The sequence below is a fragment of the Astatotilapia calliptera genome, chromosome 6, assembly GCF_964374335.1.
Source record: "Astatotilapia calliptera chromosome 6, fAstCal68.1, whole genome shotgun sequence".
Classification (NCBI taxonomy): Eukaryota; Metazoa; Chordata; class Actinopteri; order Cichliformes; family Cichlidae; genus Astatotilapia; species Astatotilapia calliptera.
The window spans coordinates 7,296,121-7,311,854 of record NC_137427.1 but is presented as its reverse complement, the minus strand read 5'-3'; positions in this window follow the sequence as shown (position 1 = coordinate 7,311,854).

Sequence of the window (15,734 nt, the reverse complement as noted above, 5' to 3'; positions counted from 1 at the left end):
ATAATTAGGCTGAAAAGAACAAAATAAGCATTTCAGAGACCTAGCAAAAACTTTAAGAGTGGCCAAATTAACAATCTGGTACATTTTTAAAAACAAAATGTATTTACTGACCAGCTCAGCAACACCAGAATGCATGGGTGATCAAACAAAATAGCTAAAAAAGATGATTGCAAATTCTTTCCTTGGTTTAAGGTCTGAAAGAAATTCTTCATATCTTTGAACAGACAAGAAACCAAAATTATCTTGTAATTGAGAAGAATCATGGCCTGAACTATTTTCACCTACAGTTTTTTGTTAAACTTTTGTTAAACATCAAAAGGTTAAAAAGACATTTTGCTCTGTCATTTGGTCCAGCCTCGTCTGGTCCAGCCTCGTCTGGTCCTGTGCCCACCAAGCCTCGACCAGTACACCTGACGCTTGAGAGCCGCCACCGTCGTCCACGTGGCCGGCCTCCGGACCCGCTCTGCCACCGCTGCCACTTTTCACGTGGCCGGTCCCCGGAACAACCGAACTGAACTTTTGTGCTGTCGCCCCGCGGGTCAACCTTCTGTTCTCTATGGACACTGCTTCCCTGGACTCCAGCATCTTTTGTTTTGAACTGTTTTTGTATGTTTCTGGGCTCGGCTTTGGTCTCATGCTCCTTGTGTTTTGTTTGGTTTCGTTCCCTTCGTCCTGTCCCCCGCCTCCCGCCCTGGGTGGGTTGTTTTCGGTTTTTCTAGTCTTTTGGTTCTCAGGTTTGGGCTGTCGGGAGCCAGCCCTTGCGGGGGGGGGAGGGGGGGGGGTGATGTCATGATCCTGGACCATGTTGGCCCAGCATTCTTAGTTTTCATGTATTTTTGTATTTTGTTCTTTATTTAAGCCATGGTTCCTGGGTTGCTCTGTTAAGTTGTTCCTTATTTGATTTCCCCTTGTGACTTTTACCCCTTGTGTGCCCCTCTGTGTATCTGTGAGCCCTCGTCTCCCCTTCTTGTGTTTCATTCAATGTTTTCCCCAGCCCGTTATGTCGGTGCTCTCTCTCTCTCTCCTCCTGTCTGAACCTCTGTGTACTTCCTGTTTTACTTTGACAGTCTCCCGTCAGTATGCGTCACTCCTGCCCTGTCTCGTTACGATTATCTGTGTCAGCTGTGCTCCCACTTCCCTCGTTAACCCTCTGTGTATTTAGTTCCGCGTCTCCCTCAGTTCTGTGTCGTGATCTCCCTCATGCTGTGTGTGATTCTCCCTGTGTTTCCTGTTGAACATTATATTTAGTTTTTCCCAGTTTAGTTTTCTACAACTTGTGATCTGTTTTTCCAGCTATAAAGCTGTGCTTTTTGAGTTTATCCCCCGTGTCCCCATGAGTTTGCGTTTGGGTCCAATTCCTCACTGCCACTCAGCCGAATCATGACACTTTGGTCGTGTCCAAATTCATGGGCTGCATCCTCCTGAGGCCGCATTTGTAGACCGATTACGTCACAGCGACGCGCCGAAGGCTGTCCAAATTCATAGACTCCTCCGAATTTAGCCGACAAATGCGTCCTCCTTTTCCCCGAATTTGAAGGATGGGTCGGGTGTGTCCTTCGTGGCCTACCATATCCCAGAATTCATAGCGCGGCCCAGCCAAACTCCAGTTTCCAACAATGGCGGCCGCTACTAAGTTTTAAAATTACTCATACTAATTTTTCTGGGTCACAAAATAAACTTTCAACATATTTTCAGGCGAGAAAGTAGCTGTGTAAACATCAAATATCTGCTCGGTTTATCAAGATATCGCATATTTGCAAAAGTGCTTCGACGTTTTCGAAGGCGTCTGCTACCCACCAGCTTGATAGCTAGCCGGGAGCTCGAGGGTTACTGATGCGGCCGAGAACGGCACAACTCCCGGCACATCATTTTCAGATCACCGCGGACTTGCGCTGCTCGGGTTAAACGTAATATATATAAGTCACTTAGACAACCTAAAAATGTTATTGTTGGGCTTTTTTCAGTGTTTTGTTTGTTCGTGATTAAATCGGTTTGGCTGAGATTAAAGTTATTAGATTAGATTAGATAAAATAAAACTTTATTAATTCCCCGGGTGGGTTCCTCCTTGGTTTTTACACAGCTGACTAAACGTCAAACAGAAAACTGATTAAACAGAAGTATGGGACAGTCAAGAATTTACGCCAGTGTCCCGTTATATTTTAGCTAGCAAGGAGCAGACGGCTGAGTTTATTAAACTCCACCGAGACAGCGGTGACGCTAATCAGAAGGCTAGACCGTCCAATTTCACGGCCGTTTACTTCCGGCCTACCCGACCTTCTGAGGACCTGGCCCACGTAGACCGCGAAGGCCGGGTCGTCAGGAGGATGCAGCCCATGAATTTGGATACGACCTTTATCCTGGTTTTGGATGTTCCAATGAAAAAAAAAAACCAAGATAACACCACAGGGAATAAAGCAACTATTAAGCTGTAGTAATAACCCCGCAAACAATGAATGAAAAATTAAAGTTGTACCAATAGGAGCTATAAGCTCCCCATCTGAACATGACGTTTGTGTTCAAAAATAGTTAAAAAAAATTATATTTTTAGTTTTTAGTTAGCTCAAGAGTTGAGAGTTCGCCTTGTAATCGGAAGGTTGCCGGTTCAAGCCCCGGCTCGGACAGTCTTGGTCGTTGTGTCCTTGGGCAAGACACTTCACTGGGTGTGTAAAGCGCTTTGGGGTCCCTAGGGGGGACAAAGCACTATACAAATACAGACCATTTACCATCCATCCATCCATTCGCTTCCGCTTATCCTTTTCAGGGTCGCGGGGGGCGCTGGAGCCTATCCCAGCTGTCATAGGGCAAAAGGCGGGGTACACCCTGGACAGGTCGCCAGTCTGTCGCAGGGCTAACACATAGGGACAGACAACCATTCACACTCACATTCACTCGCACATTCACACCTAATGACAATTTGGATTAATCAATTAACCTATCCCCACAAGCTGCATGTCTTTGGACGGTGGGAGGAAGCCGGAGTACCCGGAGAGAACCCACGCAAACACGGGGAGAACATGCAAACTCCACACAGAAAGACCCCGGCCTGATGGTGGAATTGAACTCAGGACCTTCTTGCTGTGCGGCAACAGTGCTAACCACCGTGCCACCGTGCTGCCAGACCATTTACTATTACATTGAAAAGAACAAATAAAGGAATGTTCACTAGGAAAGGTTTTGGCGATTTGCAGAGCAAAATATCTTTTTAACCTTTTAAGTTTAACAAAAGTTTAACAAAAAACTGTAGGTGAAAATATTTCAGGCCATGATTCTTCTTGATACAACTTCTGGACAGGACGGGTGTAGTAACCCGATAATATGTCATGCATTAATGAAGTTTTGTGACTGTAACTGTTTTAAATTTAAACAAATACAAGGCAAAAAAAATAGCAGTTTTAGGCCATAAGTAGGTGGTTGCAGTTCAACCTGATGGCATCATAATATATAATAATGATAATAACTTTATTTATAAAGTGCTTTCAAACAAAGTGCTGTACAACTATTTGAAACTAAAAAGATAAATAAAATAAAAGCGATACATATCAATACAGGTAAAAGACAAATACAAGTTAAAAACAGTAAAAATTTAAAAACTAAAAGCCATAGAATTAAGACATGTAGGATAGGGTGAACAAATGTGTCTTCAACTTAGTTTTAAAAACCTCCACAGAGCCTGCCGAATATCTTGAGGGAGGTTGTTCCACAGAAACGGGGCACGAAAAGAAAAAAGCACGCTCTCCAATTGTCTTTTTTCTGGCTCTAGGAACCTTTAGAAGGCCAGAGTCCTGAGATCGGAGAGCACGGGATTGAACATAAAGGTGTAAAAGGTCGGAGAGGTATGAAGGTGCCAATCCGTTTAAAGCCTTGGTGAGCAGCAGGACCTTAAAATCTGCTCGAACCTGACAAGACAGCCAATGAAGAGAGTTCAGTACAGGGCTAATGTGCTCAAATTTCCCAGTTCTTGTTAAAATGCGAGCAGCTGCATTTTGCATCATCTGTAGACCTCTAAAACTTTTCTTTGGTAGCCCAGAAAGAAGATCATTAGACGTGAAGACACAAATGCATGGAGAAGAATCTCTACAGTGTCGCGTGACAAAACTTGCCTGATTCTGGCTATGTTCCTCAAATGATAAAAGGCGATCTTTGTTATCTCTTTTACATGAGACTCGAAAGAGAGCACCATGTCGAACCACACGCCCAAGTTTTTTACCTTGTCCCTGCAATTGCACATGAAGATATCATGTTCTAGCAAACACCATTTACTTAACCCATTTACTTAACCCATTTACTTAACCCATTTACTTAACCCATTCACTCTGTGAAGCAGAGTGAATGGGTTAAATGCAGAGAGGAATTTCCCCACGGGGATCAATAAAGTATACATTATTATTATTATTATTATTATTATTATTACTAACATGTTCAACAAATAGACTATTTTTAGCACATTCATCTTCTCGCAATTAATGTTGCAATGCTGTTGCTAAATGGTAGTACTCTTATGACTAGAATATTAATTTTAACCTATAAAGTAATTTTCAGTAGGATTAGAAAAGTAATGATCTACCCTTCTATAATCAGAGTGCCCTTTTGCAGACTACATTCACTGATTCACTGAGCTGCTTAAAACACCAATTTCTGGTTCTATTTGAATTGTGGATTGCAGTATTCAACAGAGGGCCACTAAGACCTTGAGAGTGAGTGGCAGAGAGGATGATTAACACAGCTATGGGGAATGTAAGTGAGACTTACACATGGATACACACAGATTCCCTGCTATGAATCAAGACTGGTTATACTTAAATGTTCTTAAGGGATTTACATATTATAATTGTAATTGCAGCAATGAGCCAGCAGCATACATTTGATTGTTTGCAAATATTACAGTATACTAAAAGTTACATCTTTGTATTCTCAGAGATGACATATTGTGTGTGTATGTATATATATTTTAATGTGGTTATAACCTCTTTTTTTTATTGTTACTAATATTCTAATTATCAAGAGGTTCTGCGTATGCTCTAAAAGTTGGATGTAAGATAGAAGAAAAAGAGGAATTCTGAAGTAAGATGAATGAAGTGGTGGAGAGTGTCCTCAGTGTGGTGATTGGAGCGGACTTCAATGAACATGTAGTGAAGAGAGTAGGGGTAATGATGAGATGTTAGTTAGGCATGGTGTTAAGGAGAGGGATGTGGAAGGAAAGAAGGTGGTAATTGCCAAGAATGTGTATCCCATGGACAAAGGAAAGAGGACAAGAAGACTTGGTGGTGGAATGCAGAAGTATAGGAGTAATAGGAAGCTAGGCTTACAGCAAAGAGAGAGGTGGCAAAGGCGAAGGAAAATGTTTAAAATTTTATGTGAGGCTGGACATTAAAGAAGGAGAAAATAACTTGTATTGACAGAAAGATTGCAGTTGCCAGCAGACTTGCCTGAAGAATGGAGAATACGTGTACTGATACCAGTTTTCAAGAACAACAATAATGTGCAGAGATATAGTAACTACAGAAGTAAAAAGCAGGTGAGTCATATCATGAAGGTATGGGAAAGACTTGCCAAAGCTATGTTAAGAAGATAGGTAACAATCAACGACAATAAAATACAACAGAAAGCACAAATATTCAGACAGACCATGGATCACTAAGGGTTTACAAAACGCATGTAAAAAGAAAAATACACTCTATAGGGAATTCCTAAAACAAAGAACAAAAGATGCTGAAAATAAATATGAAAAATACAAAAATAAGTTGACCAATATCATACGAGTATGTAGAAAGGAGTATTATAGTAAAACATTGATCAACAATAAACAAAATATGAAGGAAATATGGGATGTTTTAAACAGTATCATTAAAAATAATTCTAGACAACAAAGTTATCCTTAATATTTTATTGACAATGGCAATATTATGGAAAACACTGCTGATGTGGTCAACAGCTTTAATCATTATTTTGTAAATATTGGTTTATTATTTGGTTTATTATTTATTTTTTATTATTTATATTATTTAGCATTATTATATATTATGATGCCATCAGGTTGCACGGCAACCACCTACTTATGGGCTAAAACTGCCATTTTATTGCCTTGTATTTTTTTACATTTAAAACAGTTACAGTCACAAAACTTCATTAATGCATGACATATTATGAAGTCATCAGGTTACTACACCGGTCCTGTCCAGAAGTTGTATCAAGAAGAATCATGGCCTGAAATATTTTCACCTACAGTTTTTTGTTAAACTTTCGTTAAACTTAAAAGGTTAAAAAGACATTTTGCTCTGCAAATCGTCAAAACCTTTCCTAGCAAACATTCCTTTATTTGTTCTTTTCAATGTAATGGTAAATGGTCTGTATTTGTATAGCGCTTTACTAGTCCCTAAGGACCCCAAAGCACTTTACACACTCAGTCATCAACACATTCACACACTGGTGACGGTAAGCTACATTGTAGCCACAGCCACCCTGGGGCGCACTGACAGAGGCGAGGCTGCCGAACACTGGCGCCACCGGGCCCTCTGACCACCACCAGTAGGCAACAGGTGAAGTGTCTTGCCCAAGGACACAACGACCGAGACTGTCCGAGCCGGGGCTCGAACCGGCAACCTTCCAATTCCGAACACCCAACACTTGAGCTACGATTGAGCCACGATGTTCTGCCAGATATTGGACCAAATCTGGCAGAACAAATTCCTGAGTCACTGCCATCAGTAAACTGAAGTGAATGCCTGATTAATAGGAACCCTAACTCAATGTTCCTCAAAGCAGTGGAGGAAAAAGAAATAATTGACATTGTACACATGTGTAAATATAAAACATCAACTGATTGTAATGATATTGACATGAAAATCATCAAGAAGGTCATAGAAGGAATCTCAGGACCTCTAAAATATATTTGCAACTTATCATTTCAAACTGGAAAAGTGCCAAACAAAATGAAAATACACTCAACAAAAATATAAACGCAACACCTTTGTTACGGGCAGATGGCAGCTGAGAATGTCCCAGTTCTTGCATGGCCAGCATACTCACCGGACATGTCACTCATTGAGCATGTTCGGGATGTGCCTGACCGGCGTATACGACAGCGTGTACCAGTTCCCACAAATATCCAACAACCTCGCACAGCCATTGAAGTGGAGTGGACCAACATTCCACAGGCCACAATTGACAATCTGATAGACTCCATGCGACGATGTGTTGCACTGCATGAGGCAAATGGTGGTCACACCAGATACTGACCGGTTCTGGGTCCCCAGACCTCCAATAGCGCAAAAAACTGCACATTCCAGGGTGGCCTTTTGTTGTGGGCAGTCTGAGGTACACCTGTGCACTACTCATGATGTCAGATCAGCATCCTGATGTGGCACACCTGTGAGGTAGGATGGATTATCTCAATATAGCAGATGTGCCCACTACCACACATTTGGACTGATTTGTGACCACTGTTTGGGAGGGATGGTTATATTGTGTATCTGGAATGAATTTTAGGTCTCTACGTCCATCCCATGGGGAATGGGAGCAGTAACAAAGGTGTTGCGTTTATATTTTTGTTGAGTGTAGCTAAAGTTGTGCCGTTGTATAAAACTGGGGATAGACACCACTTCACAAATTACAGGCCTGTTTCTTTACTACCACAATTCTCCAAAATCCTAGAAAACCTGTTTAATAAGCGATTAGACAAATTAGATTAGATAAACACAAATTACTCTCTGACAGTCAATATGGATTCCGATCAAAAAGATCAACATCACTGGCATTAATCGAATCAATTGAGGAGATTACAAATGCTATAGACCAGAAACAATATGCAATCAATCAATCAATCAATCAATCAAATACCTGCACATATTAATCAGAGGGGGTCAAATACTATCATTTTCCCGTTAAAGAGGTATAAAAACTGCACTGTATTGCAGTCTTTGTAACTCTTTAACTTTTGCTTTATTATTATAATAAAAACTACTTGGCTGAGTTCATTAAAAAACAAAACAGTGGTTTAAGTTAAACTATGGCTTTTAACCCCTGGTTTCCCTGGGCAATTAAAATTCTCCCAAAAGGTCCTACACTAGCATCCATTTGCTACAAGCCAGGAGTACCAGATCTGTCTCACTACTGGCTAAACCTTGAGTGACAGGTAATGATGCAGCAGGACATCTGTGAGAGATCCAAGTTACTTAGACCAATGGCAGCACTTTGTAACCTGGGAATGACAATTGCACTGTGAACCCTACACGCAGATCCCTTCTGACTCATCTCACAAATAAAATTCACCTTGGGTTTATTTCACTACCAGTAACTCCTTCTACCTTATGTTGTTTTCACATTGGTATATGATACTTATTAGCTGTTGCTCTCTCTTTTTCATATGGATAAAGTAGGAAGAAGTTAACAAACTGGTGGGTTGTACTTTAAGTGTACAGTGGTCCCTCGTTTATCGTGGGAGTTACGTTCAAAAAATAACCCGAGATAGGTGATAGCTGATTATAGATGTTTTAAGGCTGTAAAACCTCTCACGACACACTTTTCTCAGACAGACATGAACATTTTCACACTTTTCTCTCTTGTTTAAACACCCTCAGAGTTTAAACCTTTGTAGAAAAAGTCCAGAATTATAGAATGAAAATAGAGTAGCTGCGAGAGAATTCAACATTAATGAATCAGTGGTATGGAACTAGAGGAAGCAAGAAGAATGAGCTGAGTAAAGTTCTACTTATCTGACTGTTTTGTTTCGCATAATCTGGTGTGCCTTATGGTCTGAAAAATATGGTAACTTCTACCTTACTTTAGCATGTCCAAAAGTCCAACTTTCCAATCACAGTTTCACATTGCAGAAAGTGTGATAGGGATTGAGAAACCGAGATGCAATAAACAGCAAGTAAATTGCAAAAGTCACACAAAGCCTCTAATATACCTAGCTGCAGCTTTCCGATGCCCGATGTTTTATGACTTCTATTCACAACCAAATGCCTGTACTTGTAAGTCTGTGTTTATCTTTTTGAAGTTGAGGCCTTCCCAAATGTTGATGTTAATAGTTGTTTTCAGAGGCTGAATGTCCCCCTCGGTGAATGTTATCTGTTTCTCTGGCTCGTTCTCTCTCCACTGGCGCAGTGCAGATTAGTTAGCTTCTACCAGTTGGTACAGTCTGGGGCTCCAAACGTTCACTTAATGAATTGGCAGTCATCTCTGTATGTGTGCGTGTGTGTATGTGTGCATGTGTGTGTGTGAGAAAGGGAACATGAGCGAAGGAGGCCAGTGAGATGCTAAATTAATAGCAGTCATCTTTACATGCTTCCCTCTGCTAGCTAAGCCTGCTAATGAACAGACTTGGACGCCTGCGGTTAGTATCACGCAGAACTACACATGCACACATGCACACGCTAATGCACAGAGAGGTTTCAAAAAATGCCTGTGGACTGATTATGGTACCACTCTCTCCCTCTCTCAAATACACACGCACACAAAACCAAACACAATGTCATGACATACGCCTGCAGTTCCAATGAGCAGGGCAGTTTTTAGGTCTGTGGGTTTGTTTTTGTACTGTAGTCCTATTTATCTCTCATTTATTTTTATTTCAAATGAGCCACACATGCACACACACGCACACAGCCCCTAAGCAAGTCTGCAAAACAACACAGGAGTGCAAGCATGACAGGTACCTTGGTAGTGATCAGGGAGGACAACATCATACATTCCCATTCTGACACAAATTAGCCGGCACACAAACACACAGCACACCACACACCTACCGAAATATGCATGCAGGCGCAAAGTGATAAGACGGGGTGAGGGAATGCCTCTAGGGTGCTACAGTTTCTGTAGAGGAGCGAAGGGACCCCCCAGCTGCTGCTTGCCATTTCCTCGCTGTCATCCCAATGGGCCAAGTCTGTGTGTGTGTGACAGTTTCTCTGTGTGTAGGAGCAAGATTGCAGAGCTTTCACAGTGGCATGGAGAGAGCCAAGCTTGTGTGTGTGTGTCTGTGTGTGCGTTGTCCCATTGAGGCTGAAGCCAACTCCAGGAAATGGATTGGCATGGAAGACCTCGCCTGGGATTCTGGGGTGAAGATGAAAGAGTTCCTTCACATACACTCAAAAACTCCCTCTCTCTCCTTTACTCTTCCCTCTTTTTGCTTCTGGATGCACCCTTTATCTCCGCTACTAACACATGTTCCCGTTCAACGCAAACCTGCATAATAACACAAACGAACTCACACAAGCACATACAAAATTAAAATATACATCATATAGATCATCAGTACCTAGCAACCACTGATGCGGGCCTAGGAATATCCATGTTACATTTAGCCATGAGTGCACAGTAAGACTCGCAATGTAATGTACTTAAGAAACACGCACACACACACGTACGCACACACCCACCCAAACACATACAGGCTCACAGAAACAGAAAGAAGCACGCTTTTCAGCTCATTACATGTGTATACCTTGTGACACAGTACATGAATACTTTGAGGATTTATTTGTTGTGTTTTTGTGGAGATCAAAGGAATTTTACACCTTTTGGGAATGATTCTTATTAGCTTTCTTTCCAACTTTTTGCAGGATTAAGCACAGAATCGGCATGAGGATGTGTTCATGAACATGTTTAACTCAGTTTAGCACAAAGAGTGGAGGCAGAGAGGAATAGCCAGTCTGGCTATCAACATCTTTAAAGCTGTGATAATTACATAAAATACTGCATCCTGACCAGAAAACTATTACTAGTGCTAACAATGGCACACTAGATTTGATTGGCAAATGATAAATAAACCATTTACACAGGTTGCCTAGTGTTATTTGCTTTTGGGTATGCTAAGAAAATGGTACGTTCAAGTTAAAATGGGTATGAAGTGGTTTCTTTCAGCTAACCTTACCTGTAAAAATTATGCATAAACACCTGAGATTTGTGAGAAATAAATCACTCGTACACATTTTTTGTAATCTATCTATCTATATATATATATATATATATATATATATATATATATATATATATATATAAAACACCCAGCACGCCCCTGCGGGCGGTTTATCCTTCAAGCTCGGGTCCTCTACCAGAGGCCTGGGAGCTTGAGGGTCCTGCGCAGTATCTTAGCTGTTCCCAGGACTGCGCTCTTCTGGACAGAGATCTCCGATGTTGTTCCCGGGATCTGCTGGAGCCACTCGCCTAGCTTGGGAGTCACCGCACCTAGTGCTCCGATTACCACGGGGACCACCGTTACCTTCACCCTCCACATCCTCTCGAGCTCTTCTCTGAGCCCTTGGTATTTCTCCAGCTTCTCGTGTTCCTTCTTCCTGATATTGCTGTCATTCGGAACTGCTACATCGATCACTACGGCCGTCTTCTTCTGTTTGTCTACCACCACTATGTCCGGTTGGTTAGCCACCACCATTTTGTCCGTCTGTATCTGGAAGTCCCACAGGATCTTACCTCGGTCATTCTCCACCACCCTTGGGGGCATCTCCCATTTTGACCTCGGGACTTCCAGGTTATACTCGGCACAGATGTTCCTGTAACCACTTGGTTATGGCGTTCCATGTATGCCTTGCCTGCTAGCATCTTGCACCCTGCTGTTATGTGCTGGATTGTCTCTGGGGCATCTTTACACAGCCTGCACCTGGGGTCTTGCCTGGTGTGATAGACCCCAGCCTCTATGGATCTTGTGCTCAGAGCTTGTTCTTGTGCTGCCATGATTAGTGCCTCTGTGCTGTCTTTCAGTCCACCTTTGTTCAGCCACTGGTAGGATTTCTGGATATCAGCCACCTCCTCTATCTGCCGGTGGTACATACCGTGCAGGGGCCTGTCCTTCCATGATGGTTCCTCGTCTCCCTCCTCTTTCTTGGGTTTCTGCTGCCTGAGGTATTCACTGAGCACTCGGTCAGTTGGGGCCATCTTCCCAATGTATTCTTGGATGTTCGTTGTCTCATCCTGGACTGTGGTGCTGACACTCACCAGTCCCCGGCCCCCTTCCTTCCGCTTAGCGTACAGCCTCAGGGTGCTAGACTTGGGGTGAAACCCTCCATGCATGGTAAGGAGCTTTCTTGTCTTTATGTCAGTGGCTTCTATCTCCTCCTTTGGCCAGCCTATTACCCCAGCAGGGTACCTGATCACGGGCAGGGCGTACGTGTTGATGGCCCGGATCTTGTTCTTACCATTCAGCTGACTCCTCAGGACTTGCCTGACCCTCTGCAGGTACTTGGTGGTTGCAGCTTTTCTAGCGGCCTCTTCATGGTTCCCATTCGCCTGCGGGATCCCCAAGTACTTGTAACTGTCCTCTATGTCTGCAATGTTGCCTTCTGGTAGTTCAATCCCCTCAGTTCTGACTACCTTCCCTCTCTTTGTTACCATCCGACTACACTTCTCCAGTCCGAACGACATTCCAATGTCATTGCTGTATAGCCTGGTAGTGTGGATCAGTGAATTGATGTCTCGTTCACTCTTGGCATACAGCTTGATGTCATCCATGTACAGGAGGTGGCTGACAACTGCTCCGTTCCGTAGTCGGTATCCGTAGCCAGTCTTGTTAATGATCTCACTGAGGGGGTTCAGGCCTATGCAGAACAGCAGTGGGGACAGAGCATCTCCTTGGTAGATCCCGCACTTGATGGTGACTTGTGCTATGGGCTTGGAGTTGGCCTCTAGTGTTGTACGCCACATCCCCATTGAGTTCCTGATGAAGGCTCTTAGGGTCCCATTGATCTTGTACAATTCTAGGCATTCCAGTATCCAGCTGTGGGGCATTGAGTCATAGGCCTTCTTGTAATCAATCCAGGCAGTGCACAGGTTGGTCAGTCTGGTCTTGCAGTCTCGGCTGATTGTTCTGTCTACCAGTAGCTGGTGTTTTGCGCCTCTGGTATTCTTGCCAATTCCTTTCTGTGTCCCGCTCATGTATTGACCCATGTGCCTGTTCATCTTAGCCGATATGATGCCTGACAGGAGCTTCCATGTAGTACTGAGGCAGGTTATTGGTCGGTAGTTGGAGGGGACCGGTCCCTTCTTGGGGTCCTTGGGGATCAGGACCGTCCGGCCTTCAGTTAGCCATTCCGGGTGTCTCTCGTTAACTAGCAGCTGGTTCATTTGTGCTGCCAGACGCTCGTGGAGTGCAGTCAGCTTCTTCAGCCAGTAGGCGTGAACCATGTCGGGCCCTGGTGCTGTCCAACTCTTCATACTGGAGACCCTTTCTTGGATATCTGCCACTGTGATTGTTACTGGACCCTGTTCAGGGAGGTCGCTGTGGTCTGCCCTCAGATCCTCTAGCCACTGAGCATTGCCGTTATGGGTTGCATCCTTCTCCCATATGCTCTTCCAGTATTGCTCCGTCTCCGGCCTTGGTGGTGCTGTTCTCTTATTGTTCCCTTGCCACTGAGAGTACACCTTTGCTGGTTCTGTGGAGAACAGCTGGTTTATTCTCCTGCCTTCTATCTCTCTGGTGTACCTCCTTAAGCGGCTGGCCAAGGCTGTGAGTCTTTGCTTGGCAGTTTCCAAGGCCTCAGGTATGGACAGCTTGCTGTATTTCTTAGGCACCTTATTTGTCGCACCTTTCTGCAACTCCGTTAGTTGGCTAACCTCCCTCCGTGCTACTTTGATCTTGCCCTCTAGCCTCCTTCTCCATGGAGGGTACTGCCCCTTGTGACTGTTCAACTTGTAGCCAAGCATCTCACTGATCACTGCTGCCGTATTGTAGATCAGCTTGTTAGTGTCGGTAATCGTGGTTGTAGGTATTGCCCGTAGTGCTATATATATATATATATATATATATATATATATATATACATAGCACATTTCAAACAGTAATGACAACAGTAAGTTAAAAACATGTAGGAGATTAAATTAAATGTACATTAGCAAACATTGCTTGGCTATATTAATGATAGCACCCATCTTCATTTGTCCTGTGGTTTCACAAAGTAGGTCATTTTGCAATACATTTTGCATTCTGAGTTAATCAATCTTCTCATTCTACATTTGAAAAGAAACCAAATAGATATACAGTTTATCTGTTAACTGTTTCACAATGTTTTTGAATGTTTAACTATTATGTATGCATGCATAAAAAGCAAAGTTCATATGCAATATTTTCTGAAACCTTTGAGACACATGTAGTAACATCTGTTTAGTTTTTGCACCAGACTAGAATTTTTAATTATATAAATTTTAGCAGCTAGAGAACATGCAATTAGGATTTCTGTATGAACCTGCTGCAATCTAAAAAAATAAAATCCTGATGGGAAAAGAATGTTTGTGGATGTTTATCTCCCACAAAAAAACAGGTGTGCATATTTGGGAATAGGGAGGGGAGGGAAGCAAGCTTTTTTTTTGGCTCCTCCAAATGACATGTTTTGATATAACTGGGTAGAGCTGTTTGCATATCAGATACTCAGGTGCATGCTGGAAGCCATAAACAGTCATGAAATGTGTTTGTTCATGTGTGTGTGTGTCTGCATGTGGTTTTGTGTATGTGCTTAGAAGCTGATATGTGTTTGTATGTTTCTTTTTCCATGATTGACATTTAAAAAGCCACTGATTATTGTAGATAATTACTGTTGCTCAGTTCTTTGATTGGGCCACACAACTGAAGAAGTATTGAACTTTAGTTTGTATTTCTCTGCAATTGCTTCCTAGGTTTTTATTTATTCTCATTCATTTACATTTACAGTGCATGTTGAGTGCATGATTATCACGAATTGCTGATGATAGCACTCTTCACGTTTCATTAGACTTGGTACATTTTTAAAGCAATTTTAAAGTAATTTCTATAACAGCTCTTCATTTTTTAAAGCATATCAAGCTGATTTGAAAAAAAGAAACAAGCACAAACATCTAGAAAACTGAATGTTGTATTCTGCTGAATTACTATTGTCTAAAATTGTTTCTTCTTCTTCTTCTTCACAGCTGATCACCAACTTCACCCTAACCCTCCTGTTATGTATGTATACATAGTGTAAATCCTTAATCTTCTATTTTCTCCAACTATCAAACTTGGCTAATAACAAAACACCTCTTCAACCAAATAGTAATCAGCTGTTCTTGGAGTTTAGTCCAAATTATCAGGTATCCTTATACAAACACACAAATTGAAGATTGCTTGCATGATAAGCTGGTTTGCCAAACTCTAGCACACTGTACTCACAGCTGCATTTATATGTCCATAGACAACAGATTATATAAGTTTAGTTTTCTTTTTGTTCTTCCAATTTTTATCTTTCCAATTAGCCTTTTATTTGCCAACTATCTTTGTTGTTCCTTGTCCTGTAACACCAATAATACTGTATAATTCATGCTTACTGAAATGTTTTCTTAAATCATTGCTGCATCTGGCAAGCTCTGCCCACCCCACCATCACCAATCACCAAAAAAAAAAAAAAAATAGAAAGGGAAATATAAATAAATAAATAAACATTCATGCATAGAAAGACACAAACATGAGTCCATCTCTTGAGGCAAGGCTGGCAGAGCCAGAAACTTGTGCAGATGGCTTGTTCGGGGCCTGTGGCATAAAGAGTTGGGAGATGAAACTGTTAACAGGCAAGCTGGGGAGCATTAGTGTTTTTGTGGATATGCATGTGAGGGTTCAGCATACATGCAAAATGCATATAGTCTGAATAATACTAAATGTTTCAATAAACTTTAAACCCAAATGATTGAAACATATATTATCACAATATAACTTCACAGTTTTAAATGTTATTAGATGGCTGCATGGAAATCGTCTTCATCTTCTGTGGATAAATTATGTC